The following is a 17,336-nucleotide window of genomic DNA, read 5'->3' as shown; positions in this document are numbered from 1 at the left end:
GATTATTATTATTTTCTCAGCCTTTAGTTAATGATACAATTGCATGCCATAGGAAAATAGATGGTTGATCACACACTACAATCCATTACCAATACAGTTATCAACCTGGACTCCCACTGATGCATAAGATGTGTATGCATTCTTTGTGATGGGTGAGCATTTGATGTCTTCCCTCTCTACAAATCTGATGATGCCATAATTCTTGTAACTTCACTGTCACTGGGCCACAATATGATCTCTTCTTCTGAATGTAGCTTTACGCACTGAGATGGACACAACTAGTTCTCATCTAAGCCACAAACTCGGAAATGGCATAAATTGTCCAAACTTAACAGAGTTGGCCAAAATAAAATTCTGCAGTGGGATTTTCAAAAGGGCCTATAGTTAGTGAAACTTCCTGTGACTTCAAAGAGAGGAGAGTTAGGCCAATGCTGAGTGCTTTGAAAATCTCATATATAACTTTGAGTGTATTTCGTGACCCATACCTTCTTACTAACTCTCTTAGCAAACTCATATAAACATTGACTAGGAGGAATAACAGAACAGATTGTTGCACAGTTCTTCAGGAGAGAGCCCTTGGAGCAGAAAAGAAGTTGCCCAATACTACTAAAGTAAGTGACTCCCAGCTATCTGTGCTGGAGCTCAGACATGTTAATAGCATTGTAGGCATCTGACAGATCTAAAAGAATAAGAATGCATGCTTGTTCTTCACCCATTGTCGGGAAGAAATAAACCAATGCAACAAGTGATATTAATATACATAGGGCTGAAACCAGAGTGACTGTGATCCAACAAGTCTGAGAACTAGAGATATTCCCAGAGTTGTCTCCCTACAACTGTCTCAATAATTCTTTCCCTGAAATGGGAGGAAATTAAACACTTGTTGATAGTTGGCAAAATTGTTAATGTTAAGAGATGGTTTCTAGAGCAAAGACATCCTTGAAAACCCCTGGCAACAAGAGGGAAGCAATGACCATTTCCACTAATAATAGACTCAATGTCTCTGCACTGTCCTTTATCAGTCAGAAAGGGCATGGTGTGTGTGGAAAAAGTGGGAATTATTTGTAATATTTTGTATTAAGCCTATGTGTGCCTCAGTTTCTTCTATACTTTGCATGGCTATCCAGTGGGAGGGGAAGGACTAAATTTGGTCACAGAGAAAGCTGAGAGACATGGATGTGTATGCTTCAACCAGCTTTCTGAGCAGATGTAATGGATCATTAAAAAGGTCTGGCTGAGGCTGATTCATACCAAGGAAAAATCTGAGATGACAATGGAAAGCCCACTCACCTGGACACTGGCACCGAGAAACCAATAACTCAGAGGGAGGAGGATTTCCCCGTCTTTCAGCAGGGAAGCTGATCACAGACACCAGACCAAGAACAAAGGACTTGGAAGTGTAAGGCGGGGGGGGAGATAAGAGTTGACTTCTGGAAGAAGCTAAGGTGGCTCTTCACCTGGGAACTGACTAAGGAAGGAAGTCAGAGAGACAGAGAGCCTGAAAATGAAGTTTTCTACAGCTTGGCTGGTGATTTGCTCTGGGTTGACGAGAATGGACTGTGCTTTATCCTTCACTTCTGTGTGCTAATTTAAGGACTTCCTAAGATGAGTTCTAGCTGACTAATAAACCCACTGTTTGGAATACTCTACTTGAGTGTCACTGTAAATACTTAGTGAGATGCATTAATGCCCAAAGAATGTACAAGGTTGAAGACTCTATCAAGAGTCTATCTTAACTGGACTCACTGACCATAGCTCACGATATGAAGCAGGAGTGCTGAAGTCCCAGAGGTTCAGTCTCAGGAGGCAGTGAGGTTGTGTGGCCCACCCTGAAAGAAGAATGAGACCCCTTGGGGAGGGGTGGCACAGCAAAGCAGTTTCTCCAAGAGACTGTTCCAAAGCTGGGGCTGTAGCACTGATCCACTGGATCTGGGACAGAGGTCTTGAAGTCTTATACTTAAGCACACATTAACCACATATAATATCACTCAATCCACCTCAGACAGATAACTGAGTTGAAATAATTCTTTGAAGTTTATATATTTCAAACCAGATACTTGAACTAATGAATTAATCTGGCCCCCTGCCTCATCTTCTTTCCCTAATTGTTTTTTTTTCTTGATACCAGTATATGTTAACATACTCGGGGAGGGAGAGAATTTGAGTTTCTTTTAATGTCTTTTAATACAATATTTCCAAGTAAAGGCATATAGACGACTTTCTGTTTGTAAGAAACAGGCTAATTCTCATTTGTCCTGTGTGAAAGCTTACCAATTGCAGCTAACTGAATTAATGTTTATGGCATATAATCAACTATACAATGTTAGTTTAGTGTTCTGGAAGTCTTACACTTATTACAGAAAATTACTGATCCTATAATAGGTAAATCAAACAAGATTTTCAGAGTCTGCATTCTGAATCTTGGGCATATCAACAGTTTTTGCTTTCATGAGATCTAATTGGATCTGTTTCCTTTTGAGCTATAGCTATGGACATAAATAACTTTGAGTTACTGTGAAGGGGCACACACACACTCTGGTGAGCTCTTCTGAGCTTGTTCAGTACTAACTATGTGCATCTGTAAGACGTGCTGTGCCTGGAGGTGGGGGATGAAAAAGGGAAAACATGCCCCAGGAAGTAGTGTTGAATGGGAAGAAGACTGCTGTGCATTAGAAATGGATCAGCCAAAAGGGAGACAGTTGCAGGCCATAGTACCCCTGAACTTGCATGGATCTGCTGTAAAGTAGGGTGTCCTAAGAGGAAGTAGATCAAATTAAAGACAGTAGGCCAACAACACTTGTAGGTATTTGGCTACACTGCATAAACTGGGACATTATAATTCAAACAGTCTGCTGTCACTCACACAATAAACAGTCACTAAATAGTTTGAGGCTCTGAGCAATCACCTTCACTAGTATGGTAGATCCTGTTCATGACTATGCTCAAAATCAGATTGATAACTTCAGTACCCAGAAAGATAATGAAGCAAATAACAAAACAATCAATTTGCAAATACCTAGAAGATAAGTGATAAGTAACAGTCACCATGGATTTGTCAAGAACAAATCATGTCAAACCAACCAATAGCTTTATTTGACAGGGTAACAAGCCTTGTGGGTGGAGGGGAGGGGAAGCAGTAGTTGTGGTATATCTTGACTTTAGTAAGACTTTTGATACTGTCTCATATGACCTTCTCATAGACAAACTAGGGAAATACAGCCTAGAAGGAGCTACTATAAGGTGGGTGCATAACTGGTTGGAAAACAGTTACCGGAAAGTAGTTATCAGTGGTTCACAGTCAAGCTGGAAGGGCATATCAAGTGGGGTCCCACAGGGATCTGTTCTGGGTCCAGTTCTGTTCAATATCTTCATCAATGATTTAGATAATGGCATAGAAAGTATACTTATAAAGTTTGTGGATGATACCAAGCTGGGAGGGAGTTGCAAGTGCTTTGGAGGTTAGGATTAAAATTCAAAAGGATCTGGAAAAACTGGAGAAATTGACTGAAGTAAATAGGGTGAAATTCAATAAGGACAAATGCAAAATACTCAACTTAGGAAGGAACAATCAGTTGCACATATACAAAATAGAAAATGACTGCCTAGTAAGGAGTATTGCAGAAAGGGATCTGGGGGTCATAGTGCATCACAAGCTAAATATGAGTGAACAGTGTAACACTGTTGCCAAAAAAGCAACCATCATTCTGCGATGTATTAGCAAGAGTGTTTTAAGCAAGATACGAGAAGTAATTCTTTCATTCTACTCTGAGCTGATAAGGCCTCAGCTGTAGTATTGTGTCCAGTTCTGGGTTCCACATTTCAGGAAAGATGTGAACAACTTTCAAGTATATATGTTTGGTACAAAGAAGGTAAAAAAATTTCTCATTAATTTCTGAGGATAGGACAAGAAGCAATGGGCTTAAATTGCAGCAAGGTAGGTTTAGATTGGACATTAGGAAAAACTTCTTAAATGTCATGGTGGTTAAGCACTGGAACAAATTGCCGAGGGAGGTTGGGTAATCTCCATTGTTGCATAGGTGCTGAAACTTGGGGGGAGAGAGAGAGAGAGAGAGTGTGTGTGTGGAGGGGTGCTGCCGTACTCCCTGGCTTGAAGTGGTTTCCATTATTTACAAGGTTTACAGTTTGATTCAATGGCTTTCAGCACACGTACTATAAAAATTGTTCCAGCACCCCTGCATTTATCTCATTTGGTCTTGCCAACTGATGATCAGTTGGCAAGAGCAAATGGGACAAATGCCCAGTTTTGCCAAAAAAGTCAGGACGTCTGGGGCAGGGCTTAAAAAAGGGACTGTCCCAGCCAAAATGGGATATATGGTCACTTTAACTATGTAGCAAGAAAAGGAACAGAAGTGAAAGAATGAAAAAGAAAGAGGAAACTGGCTTATTTACAATAAGTCAGATAAAAAAGTTAAGAGTTTGATTTATTCATGTTATAAATTCTATTTTTTTTGTAAGTATATTTAGCTGCAGGAGTGAAAGAAGCTAGAGCCGGAGCTGGAATCAGTGACACAAATGTAGCTGTAAGAGACAAGGCATTGGGAGATATTTGGAAGAGGGAAGAGATGAAAGCCTCTTGGTACTCAGGAGGAAACAGGCTACCCAGGAGTAGGAGGAACAATGGAAAGAAGGTGTTAATTTGTGAGTGGGGGAAAGAGGAAAAAGCCTTGGATATCTTACAAAGAAAAAATAATTCTCACTTATGCTATTGCAAGTTCAGCTGAGCCAGTGTAGGCCAAACTCTTGTGGTGAGATTCATTTGAACTACCAGGGCAACTAAATCAGCTTTTCAGAAGGGCTAACCAAGGACAGAGCTTTCACCAGTCCCAATATTGGCATATTGGAACCAGGGGCGGCTCTAGGTATTTTGCCGCCCTAAGCACTGCAGGCAGACTGCCCTCGGCGGCTTGCCTGTGGGAGGTCCCTGGTCCCGCGAATTCGGCGGCATGCCTGCGGGAGGTCCGCCGAAGCTGCAGGACCAGCGGACCCTCCGCAGGCATGCCAACAAAGGCAACCTGCCTGCCGCCCTCGCGGTGACCAGCAGAGCGCCCCCCGCGGCTTGCCGCCCCAGGCACGCGCTTGGCGTGCTGGTGCCTGGAGCTGCCCCTGATTGGAACTAGTGCTTCTTCCTGATTGCATTGTTGTTGATATCACTTTGATTCAAATAAATAGATGAATTAGTTACCAATGCAGCTGACATATACACAACAACTGTCAAAGTGCATCCTGGCTTATGATGTTAGTGACTGTCTCTCTGTCAGGGACAACAGATCTCAAACCTGGATCGACGGATTCTTAAGAGCTAGTGAGATCCAACCTGTGAACAGTTGCTAGGGTAGAAGCTGAAATGTGATAGAGGATGCCAGTCTTGTAACCTGATTGGCAGGATTTTGGGGGTCCTGATTGGTCCACAGCTTCTATATAAACCCAGCACAGAAACAGGAAATTGTCCATGACACTGGGATCCACCCTGCTCTGGACAATGTGCCTTCCAGTTCCAGTTCCCTGGACTGACTTCCTGGTATCCTGACCAGGAATAGTGGATAGTGTAGGGGACAATTTCCTGGTGCAAGTGCTGGAGGAACCAACTAGGGGAAAAGCTCTTCTTGACCTGCTGCTCACAAACAGGGAAGAAATAGTAGAGGAAGCAATAGTGGATGGGAACCTGGGAGGCAGTGACCATGAGATGGTCGAGTTCAGGATCCTGACACAAGGAAAAAAGGAAAGCAATAGAACAGAGACCCTGGACTTCAGAAAAGCAGACTTCGACTCCCTCAGGGAACTGATGGGCAAGGTCCCCTGGGAGAATAACATGACAGGGAAAGGAGTCGAGGAAAGCTGGCTGTATTTCAAAGAAACCTTATTGAGGTTGCAGGAACAAACCATCCCGATGTGTAGGAAGAAAAGTAAATATGGCAGGCAACCAGCTTGGCTTAACAGTGAAATCCTTGCTCGTCTTAAACACAAAAGAACAGCTTACAAGAAGTGGAAGACTGGACAAATAACCAGGGAGGAGTATAAAAGTATTCTTCAGGCATGCAGGTGTGAAATCAGGAAGGCCAAATCACGCTTGGAGTTGTAGCTAGCCGGAGATGTTAGGAGTAACAAGAAGGGTTTCTTTAGGTATGTTAGCAACAGGAAGAAAGTCAAGGAAAGTGTGGGCCCCTTGCTGAATGAGGGAGGGAACCTAGTGACAGAGGATGTGGAGAAAGCTAGTGTACTCAATGCTTTTTTTGCCTCTGTCTTCACAGACAAGGTCAGCTCCCAGACAGCTGCACTCTGCAGCACGGTATGGGGAGGAGGTGACCAGCTCTCTGTAGAGAAAGAAGTAGTTCGGGGCTATTTAGGAAAGCTGGACGAGCACAAGTCCATGGGGCCGGATGCGCTGCATCCGAGGGTGCTAAAGGAGTTGGCCGATGAGATTTCAGAGCTGTTGGCCATTATCTTTGAAAAATCATGGTGATCGGGGCAGGTCCCGGATGACTGGAAAAAAGCTAATGTAGTGCTCATCTTTAAAAAAGGGAAGAAGAAAGATCCAGGGAACTACAGGCCAGTCAGTCTCACCTCAGTCCCTGGAAAAAACATGGAACAGGTCCTCAAGGAATCAATCCTGAACCACTTAAAGGAGGGGAAAGTGATCAGGAACAGTCAGCATGGATTCACCAAGGGCAAGTCATGCCTGACTAACCTAATTGCCTTCTATGATGAGATAACCGGCTCTGTGGATGAGGGGAAAGCAGTGGATGTGCTATTTCTGGACTTTAGCAAAGCTTTTGATACAGTCTCCCACAGTATTCTTGCCAGCAAGTTAAAGAAGTCTGGGCTGGATGAATGGACGGTAAGGTGGATAGAAAACTGGCTAGATGGTCGGGCTCAACGGGTAGTGATCAATGGTTCCATGTCTAGTTGGCAGCCGGTATCAAGTGGGGTGCCCCAAGGGTCGGTGCTGGGGCCGGTTTTATTCAATATCTTCATTAACGATCTGGAGGATGGTGTGGACTGCACCCTAAGCAAGTTTGCAGATGACACTAAACTGGGAGGAGTGGTTGATACGCTGGAGGGTAGGGATAGGATACAGAGGGACCTAGACAAATTAGAGGATTGGGCCAAAAGAAATATGATGAGGTTCAACAAGGACAAGTGCAGAGTCCTGCACTTAGGACAGAAGAATCCCATGCACTGCTACAGACTAGGGACCGAATGGCTGGGCAGCAGTTCTGCAGAAAAGGACCTAGGGGTTACGGTGGACGAAAAGCTGAATATGAGTCAACAGTGTGCCCTTGTTGCCAAGAAGGCTAATGGCATTTTGGGTTGTATAAGTAGGGACATTTCCAGCAGATCGAGGGATGTGATCATTCCCCTCTACTCAGCACTGGTGAGGCCTCATTTGGAGTACTGTGTCCAGTTTTGGGCCCCACACTACAAGAAGGATGTGGATAAATTGGAGAGAGTCCAGCAGAGGACAACAAAAATGATTAGGGGGCTGGAGCACATGACTTATGAGGAGAGGCTGAGGGAACTGGGATTGTTTAGTCTGCAGAAGAGAAGAATGAGGGGGGATTTGATAGCTGCTTTCAACTACCTGAAAGGGGGTTCCAAAGAGGATGGATCTAGACTGTTCTCAGTGGTAGAAGATGACAGAACAAGGAGTAATGGTCTCAAGTTGCAGAGGGGGAGGTTTAGGTTGAACATTAGGAAAAACTTTTTCACTAGTAGGGTGGTGAAGAACTGGAATGGGTTACCTAGGGAGGTAGTGGAATCTCCTTCCTTAGAGGTTTTTAAGGTCAGGCTTGACAAAGCCCTGGCTGGGATGATTTAGTTGGGTTTGGTCCTGCTTTGAGCAGGGGGTTGGACTAGATGACCTCCTGAGGTCCCTTCCAACCCTGAGATTCTATGACCTGGGTTATTGATCCATGATTCTTCTCTTAAATTTGTTTTCTTTCTCTGATCTCCTGGTAACCTGACTCTGCCTGCCTCCTGACATTTGACTCTGTTTGTTTTCTTTCTGGTCTGTCTTGGACTATGACCTCCCAATATCTGACCCAGCCTGACTCCTGCTTTGACCACTAGGTCAGACTGCCCACATTCTAGTTGAGACAGCTTGCATGTACCATTTAGGCCCCAGGAGTGGTTCCAATGCCTGCAGAATGGACCTGGCTACCCTTCGTAAGCACCAGGCACACTTGAGTGGGCCACCCACCTTCAGGCAGATAGCCACGCCCTGCAGGCCTGCTTCCTCCAGCTGATCTCGGAGATCCAGATATTGCAGGAGCAATTCACACAGTTGTGTGTTGAAAGCACCATACTCCACACATGGCTTGTGAAGCCCTGCTTCCTGATACAACTGCCAGAACAGTTTGATGGTAATCACTGATGGTTTCAGGGTTTCATAAACCAGTGCCATCTCCTGAGTCTTGTACAACTGATCATGCAAAGTTGAGTCTGGCCATCAGTGGGCTGTTTGAGGAATCATTAGACTGTGCCTTGCCCATCTTGACTAGCCTTGTGCTGTCAAAATGGGAGGTCCTTCTTCAAGCCATGTCAGTAGTATTTGATGACCTGCAGCTAACTCAAACAGCAGAGGCTGCCCTAAGGAGGCTCTGTCATGGGGCACAGCACTGTAGCCTCCTATGCTGCACAGTTCCACTACATTATGGTGGATATAGACTGGAATGAGGCAGCACAGATGTACCAGCTCCAGTGTTGCCTCTAAGAAGAAATAAAAGATGAACTAGCCCAGGTAGAGACATGGTAGTGAGGATGCTCTCCTGGATCTCGCCATCCATGTAGACAACTGGTTACAGGAACAAAGAGAAGAAAAAGCCAGGCTCTAGCAACTCTTCAATCCAGGTACAATGCCCTTTTCACCACTGCCTCCTGCTGAGGCAATGCAGGTAGATGAGGACCATTGATGGCTCACCCACATAGAAAAAGAATGATGATGCCAGCACCATCTGTTTCTACTGCAGTGAGTCAGGTCACTCCATCTCTGCCTGCCTCATTCAACCTCCAAGAAAACTGGGAAAAGAGCCCCTTCACACTCTGGTCTTGAATGGAACACATCCAGAGCTCCTCCTGAGGACTCCCCACTTGCAAGTGCCAGTCCAGTTGCAAATACCTGAGGCACTGCTTCAAAATTCCATTATACAATCCCTTATTGACTCAGTTGCAGCTGACAGTTTCATAGTCGCAGTGAGAGCCTGGCTCCTGTAGATAGCCCTTCAACACAAGGCCACCCTTACTTTGTAGAGACTGTTGATGGTTCCCCTTTATCTTCTGGTCCAGTAACAGAGGAAACAACTCCACTCGAGGCTGTGATTCAGAGGCACCAAGTAGTGTTATGATTTGGTGTGATCCATTCTTCCCTGGTCTTCGGTATCTCCTGGTCAGGCCTCCACAACCCACCCTTTTGGTGGCAAGCATAGGAATTCTATATTCCAACAGAGTTTTGTTGGCAGCACTGCTGGAGATCATTAGATTCTGTGCCAGCATCCAAATGTCAAGAGACTCAGGTCGGGGTGACCATCCAGGCAGAACCTTCCACTGCAGTTACCTCTGAGCTCCCCTTGAAGTACCAAGACTAAGCTGATATTTTTAAAAAGAAGCATATGGAAACCCTACCTCTGCATCAGGACTATAACTGCCCAAAAAAGCTGCAGCCAGAAACCAAAATACAATTTGGATGAATTTATGCTAGGTCAGAGACTGAACTGGCAGCACCCTAACACCTCCAGGAGAATCTGGCCAAAGGTTTTATCAGCAAATCAATGTCACTGGTGCACCAGTCCTGTTTGCCAAAAAGAAACATGGCAGTCTACGACTCTGAGTGGAAGACCACCTTCCGGATCCCTTATGAATATCTGGTAACGCCCTTTGGGTTCCCTAATGCCCTGGGAACCTTCCAACATTTTATAAATGGTGCATTCCAAGACGCATTGGACCAGTATGTAGTAGTCTACCTCAATGACAGGTTTTCTCTAATGACACTGAACAGCATACTTTTCACATCCGAGCCATCATGGAACATTTGCAACAGCATGGTCTTTATGCCAAGCTTGAGAAGTGCTCCTTCAATCAGACCTCCATAGAGTTCTTTGGCTTATCCCCAGAAAGAATCCAGATGGACCCAAATAAGATTCAGGCTGTCCAATATTGGCCAACTATCTCATAGTACATGACCTGCAATGCTTCCTGGTGTTTGTCAACTCCTATCACCAATTTATCCTGAATTTTTTGAAGAAAATAGAGCCCCTCGCTGCTCTCCGCTGGAAAAACTCCCAATTCTATTGGTCTCCTGAGACCCAGCATGCATTCAATCATCTAAAACTTGCCTTTACTATAGCACCCATATTGGCTCACCCTGACATCACACAAGCTTTCATTGTAGAAGCTGATGCCTCCAACACAGAAATTGGGGCTGTTCTTTACCCATAATTTGATCCCAAATAAGTACTATACCCAGGCACTTATTGCTCCAGGAAGCTCATGCCTGCAGAACCATGAAATACTTGACAAGAAACTCATGGCAATAAAAACTGCCTTTGCAGAATGGCGGCACTACCTGGAAGGGGCTCATCACCCAGTGTAAGTGTTTACTGATTACAGGAACCTGGTATATCCATGCAGAGTGAAAGCCTTAAACTAACGGCAATTTCAGAGGACCTTGTATTTCTTATAATTTGATTTCACTATTGCCTACTGCTCTGGATCCAAAAATGGCAAGGAGGATGCCCTGTCCCAAAAATACAGTTCCAACCCACAAGACTCCAGCCAGGAACTCATTCTCAAGTCCTGCAACTTTCTTAGAGCAGCTCATAACCAGGATATTCTCATATTGATACATTCTGCCTCTGCCTCAGAAATTACACCTGATCAACAAGCTATCTTTGACAAGCAGCCACATGACTCCCAGGAAGAGATTACATATGTAAGAGACCATGTCTGTTTGCCCCCCAGACCCACTAGGGTCACAGTCCTGCAACTATACCAGTTTTTCTCTAGCAGGACATTTCGGGTACTTCAAGACTGAACAGCTGATAACCTGGTCCTTTTTGTGGCCGTGGATGTACTCAACCATAAAGTCGTTCATTGTTCCTATGATGTTTGTGCCCATGCCAAAACTCCATGCCACAAGCTCTGTGGTCTCCAACCTTTGGACATCCTGTCTCAACTCTGGGCAGCAATCACTGTAGATTGTATCATAGAATTACCAGAGTCCAACAAATGTATGACAATTTTAATGGTAGTGGACCACTTTATATAAATGTCCCATTTCATCCCTTGCAAAGGCTTCCCTTCCACTGAAGAGACAGTCTAGCTTTGGATTAGCAATGTAGTCCACCTCCACAGCCTTCCAGAATGCATCACCTCTGATCAAGGGTCACAATTCATGGCCCCATTCTCATGAGAGGCCCTGCACCTGCTGGGAGTCCACACATGTCTTTCTTCTGCACAGCATCCCCAATCCAATGGCCAGATGGAAAGGGCCAACCAGATTCTTGAACAGCATCTGTGATCATACAGGTTGATTGGTCCTGTTTCTCCCTTATGCAGAGTTTTCCTACAACAATGTAGATCATGCATCCATGAGTCAGAGCGCCTTCTTTACCAGTTAGGGATTCCACCCCTCGTTCCACCCATAATTACCTGCACCGTCTCCCAATCCAGTTGCCTCTGACCCGGTGCAACAGATTTTATCAGTACCAGGAAGAAGTGAAAAAGCACTTGGGAAAGGCAAAACAGACTATAAGCAGCATGTGGACCAGCATCAACAGCAAGAACCCACCTATACAGTAGGGCAAAAAGTATGGCTCTCCATGGAGCATGTCTACACTGACAGACCTGATCTCAAGCTGGATGTTTGGTTCCTTGTTCCTTTTAAGATCTTGCAACAGGTTAATCCAGTCAAGTACAGGCCACAAAAAATATGTAGTTCCCATGAGATCCTGGATTCCAAACATAAATGTGGCAGGCCTTGGTATCTTGTTGATTGGGAGGGGTATGGCCCTGAGGAATGCACTTGGGAGCCAGTGGAAAATGTACATGTACATGCTCCTTGTGCGGGTGTTCCATAAGAATCACCCCAAAAAGCTTGGTCCTACATCATCCTGAGGGCAGGGGGCAGGGAGAGTGATGTCAGGGACCACAGGTCTTGAATTTAGGACCACAGGACTCTTATGTGTTAGTAAGCTCAATCCTGCTAACAGTTGCTGAAACCTGATAGAGGATGCCAATCCTGGCAGGATGCTGGGATGGTCTCCAACGCAGTGCCCGCGGGTGCCATGGCACCCGTGGGGGCATCTAAATGTGCCCGCATCCTGGCCAGCGGTCGAGCCTCCTCCGAAATGCCGCCGACGAAAAGGTTGGGGACCACTGGTCCACAGCTTCTATATAAACCAGGAACCGGAAGTTGTCCATGCCACTGGAATCCAGCCTACATCTACCTTCCAATTCCCCTGGACTGACTTTCTGGTATCCTGACTATTGATCCATGGTTCTGCTCTCAAGTTTTCCTGCCTGTGATCTCCTGGTAACCTGACCCTGCCTGCCTCCTGATGCTTGACTCTGTTTACCTTCTGGTCTATCTTGGACTCCAACCTCTCGGTATCTGATCTGGCCTGACTCCTGCTTTGACCACTTGGTCAGGCTGCCCACATCCCGGTTGCAACAGTCTCAAGCCTACTTTTCATCCTTCGTTATCATATGGGTCTTCCTTGGGATTTTTTTTCTTTTACCTCATTATTTCCTTTATGCAGCTCTAAATCAGAAGAACAGCTCTGTTGAAGTCAATGGAACTATTCATATGAGTAAGAGCTGTACAGCTTAGCTCTCTATTTAGTCCTTCCACATTAATTCAATGGCAACCTTCCTGAGGCAGTGATGGAATTATCCAATAATACCTGCCTGAAGTAATCAAAGTTAATCAAAATAAAGCATGGAAGTTATGCTGTTTATAATACAAATTATTTGAGTCCAGAGGTCCAGTAAAACAAAGGATCATATTAGCCGGTGACTAAATTTATTGGGCACTATATGTGGATAACTAAATCATACTGGGAAACTCACATCTGTAACCCATTCAAATTTGATATTCGGGAATGTCTGGAAAAGTACAGGGAAAATGAAAATGAGACTAAAATATCATATAAAATCTTATATTCTTACCAGCATAATACCATTTCAGTCTTGTCCTTTAGTGTCCAAAAATTCAACACATCTTAGTTTTTGAGTGACATTAGTTTGGTAAAGGACGAAATCAGTTCTAGGATGGTTCACTTTCACTTATGTAACTTTTTCTTCAATAATCTCTCTCTCTCTCTCTCGTACTTCCTCAGTGTTTCTGTTCCATATGGTCAGGATGTCTGAAATAGATTTTCTTGACACTATTGTGTCAAAATCTTGACCCAGACTTTGTGCTTTCTCTAACAGAGGCAGAAAGGAACCTTCATATTCCACTAGAGAAATTTCCTGTCTATAAATGTATCACCTCTGCTTCTGGGCTTTTAACATAATGGCTTGAGCTGAATTCAATTGGATTGGGAGCACAGTATTTCAGATCATTACGGGTGGTTTTCAAATTGAAATGCAGTGTCACATTGCCCTGTAACTGGTTCAGTACAGTTGGTTCAGTACTAGTTTATGCATTTCCTCTCAAGAAAAGTATTAGCTATGAGAAATATACTATATGCGTCTCTGGAGGTCTTCACAATAGCAAAAGAGCTATAATTTTTACAGCACACTATTGTAGTTTGGGGTCCTGTTGTGCTAGGCACCATACATACTCAGAGTAAGACAGTCTCTGCCCTAGAAAATGTACAATAAAAATAAGACGGGGAAAGGAGACAAGGGGCTTGTCTACATAGCATGGAAAAACACACCAAAAGGACATGATTTGTCCAGTGCTGCACTGTAACTGCCCCCATGTAGACACTGTTGGCGCTCTCTGAAAGGTATTTGGCATACCTCTGGAGAGCTTTGCTGGTGCCATCTATGACAGACTGACAATATATTGCAACGTCCTGGATAAACATTACTGAATTAAGTTATACCTTACTGAATTAGGTTTAATACCTTTATGGTCCATTTTATTAAGAATGCAATTTTGTATGTGTCATTGTGGGATTATATGTAACTCGCTTAGGAGGAGGGGGATGCTAGTATAATTCCTCTGGTTATCAGTCTTTGAAGCCCCTGGAGAGGTTTGCATATATTAGTTCAAACTGGATGCTCTGGGGAGCAACACACAAAGGATTTTTGGATAAATTGTCTGGTTTTAAATTTACTTAGGGCCTTCTTCCTGATCCAGCAAATGGACAGGACCCCTGGTCCACAGAGGGCTCTAATCCTTAGGGAAGGATTGGAAGGGCTGGGTCTACTTAGACCTCATAAGACTCTGTGCTTGTTCTGAGTTGAAGCTGTGGTGAACTTGAAACCATAAGGCAACCCCTTAGGTGGGGTATTGAGGGACTACTCCTGCCAGAGCCCATATTAGGGTTGGGATGATCTCTGGTAAGATTATTAGCATGTATGTAGGTTCTTTCATTGTGTTTAATGTCTCTTCTCCATAATGCTTTTTACCTTAAGAGTAAAATAGGCTTGCTTAGAAAGAACTGTGTGGCCATATATTACTATGAATAGTTGCACTATTAACTGTCTCAGAAGAGAAAGAAAGCCGGCCTGCTCAGGCAGACTTTTTGACAGAGATAACACAGTGAAGCAGAGAATGGTTCAGCCTGCAAACACACTGGTAAGAAGGGAGAGATGCCTGTCTCCACCCTGAGAGGTGACACCAGGGGAGCCAGAAGCCTGAAAGTGGGGGCCCTTGCTGGATCATAGAGGGAAATATGGGTTCAGTTGCTCTGAATTGTGACACCATGTAGACAATCTCAGGTTCTCAGAAGTGATGTAACTTGCACAACAATCAGTATCTGAGCCAGGAGGAGACTCTAGCTTTCCCAACTCCCAGTTCAGCTCCCTATCCCCCAGACTACAGTGCTTCTCCAAACTGTAATATAATCTGTGCTGTTTAATTTCAATCAATGGTTGCATCTAGCAAATGAAAATGGATTGCATCTGGTTTTCTAATAGAATTCAGTCTAAATATTGATCAAGATTGTTAGCAAGGCAGATGGCTGAAGTATTCTGTGAAACTTGCACATATTTGAAACATTAAGATACTTAAAAAATAAAACCTGTTTTTTGGTTTATTCTTTCTTGAACTCAGCACTCCAATAAATATAAATTATTGTAGTCTTATGTTCACATGTAAAACACTTTATTTTTTCCATTAGATCTGTTTTCAACCTTGACTCAGTAATTTAAATAAACATAACAACATTAGTATATTACCTGTTATGCTGGGTGGCGGAGTTGTGCACAGTTCCATGGATGATTTTGGAATGACCTAATTCTATACACTAAGAGGAACATCCCTGCATTCAATTAACAATAATATAGACCATGGAAGATTGATTTTATTCTTTCTTCTTCATCATATATGTGATGGGTTCCCCCTGGGTGCCACCTGGAACTGGGGTACCACAGAGCCCCTGTGACCCCCAGCTGGGGTCCCTCACACTGTGCTGCTGTGATCAGCTGCAAAGCTCTTCAAGCTTGCACTTTCATCAGCATTCACACAGGTAGGGACACTCCCAGCTGCAGTTACATGCAGGATCTCTAACCACTAGCCTATAACCCCAGAGCAGTACATCCTGCCCTGGTCAAATGTGGCCAGTATATGGGTTTAATACTAGGCCCGCCTCTCCCTCAATGTGAAGAGGACCATGCATACTTGTGGTAACCAAGCTGAGATTTTCCCTAGACACCTAAATCAAACACAGACTGATTTGGATTAAAACATAAAATGAGATTATGAACTACAAAAGTTAAGATTTAAAGTGCTTATAAGTGATAGCAAACAGATCAAAGCAGATTATCTAGTAAATAAACAAAAACATAAACTGAGTTTAATGTACTAGATGAATTAGTAAATTCTCACCCTGAGTGATAAACAGGCTGACAGATTCTTAAAGCACAAGCTGCTTTGCTTTGCAGCTTGGGTTTCCTAGGTTTTCATACACAGGCTAGAAATCCCTTTAGCTTGGGACCATCACTTCCCCCAGTTCAGTCTTTGTTCCTCATGTGTTTCCAGGTGTGGTGTTGTAGGGAAAGTGAGATGGCATCATGATGTCATTTCCCCCCTTTTATATCTTCTTCCTACTTGCTAGAAAGCTCTTTTGCTGTGACCTAGGTCAAACAGTTCCCATTGTGTAGTGCTATCTCTGAGAGGTTTCTATTGTACACAGTTCCTGGGCTAATCCTTGTGCTTGTGTGCATTTCCTCAATAAGCCATTAACATTGTTTGGCCTTTTTATTGTTGTACCTGAAAGGCTGATTGTGGGTGTTTTCATCTGCACATGTTTCAGTAACACATACATAGCCAAACTTTCTAACTTCACATACAATGATAGCACATACAATCCAATGAGATATCAATGCCTAGCAGATCAACACTTTTAGAATTATACCTTACAAGGCATACTTTGTGAAAAACATATCCTAATTATATGACAGTGATGAATAAGGGAGTGCCAGGGTGTCATAATATGCATTAGGCAGAAAATGAAACTTGGCTTAGTCTTGTTCATTGTGTCTCGGAACTTTGGCAAAAAGAATCAAAGGGTTACCGAAAGATTTTCACCAGTTCAGAAATGATATCTCAGAACCCAGTTCAGAATTAGATTATATTTTGCCATAGAGACAAAGGACAAGGTATTCCTCTGGTCTAGGTGAGGAAGGTATTTGTGGAGCTTGGCATCCTCTACAGGTGCAGATGAGTAACTTGCAGTAATATTCACCTGCTGTTAATCATGGCAGAAAAACAGAAGTATATGTTTGCAGGCACAGAGTACCCACCATGGCCAATTTACACCAATCCTTGCCTGACTTCTACTATCCCAACACCCCATCTACATCATGTGAATGAAGCAACTTACACTCTGTTTCTCAGCAGAAGCAGCATAATAGCCACTTAAGGTTTATACACAAGCTTCACTCTACAAGACCTTTTGCACTAAGAAAAGATCCCTTCATTTCAGCCCCCACAAAGACCTACTGATTTATGTTAAAGTTAGAAGCTGTTTCTCTCCCTCATAGAATAATGGCCCCTGACAGTGCTTCAGAAATATGACTATACACAGAATGCAGCCTAAGTACATCCTTGAGTTCCAAGAATATATATGACTCATAAAGACAGACTATGAACATTTTTATTTAGCGACAAAGTGTCAGTGGAGTGTGATAGGCTCAAATCAGAGGCA

The sequence above is a fragment of the Mauremys mutica genome, chromosome 1 (assembly GCF_020497125.1).
Source record: "Mauremys mutica isolate MM-2020 ecotype Southern chromosome 1, ASM2049712v1, whole genome shotgun sequence".
Lineage (NCBI taxonomy): Eukaryota > Metazoa > Chordata > Testudines > Geoemydidae > Mauremys > Mauremys mutica.
Note: the sequence above shows the minus strand (reverse complement) of the source record.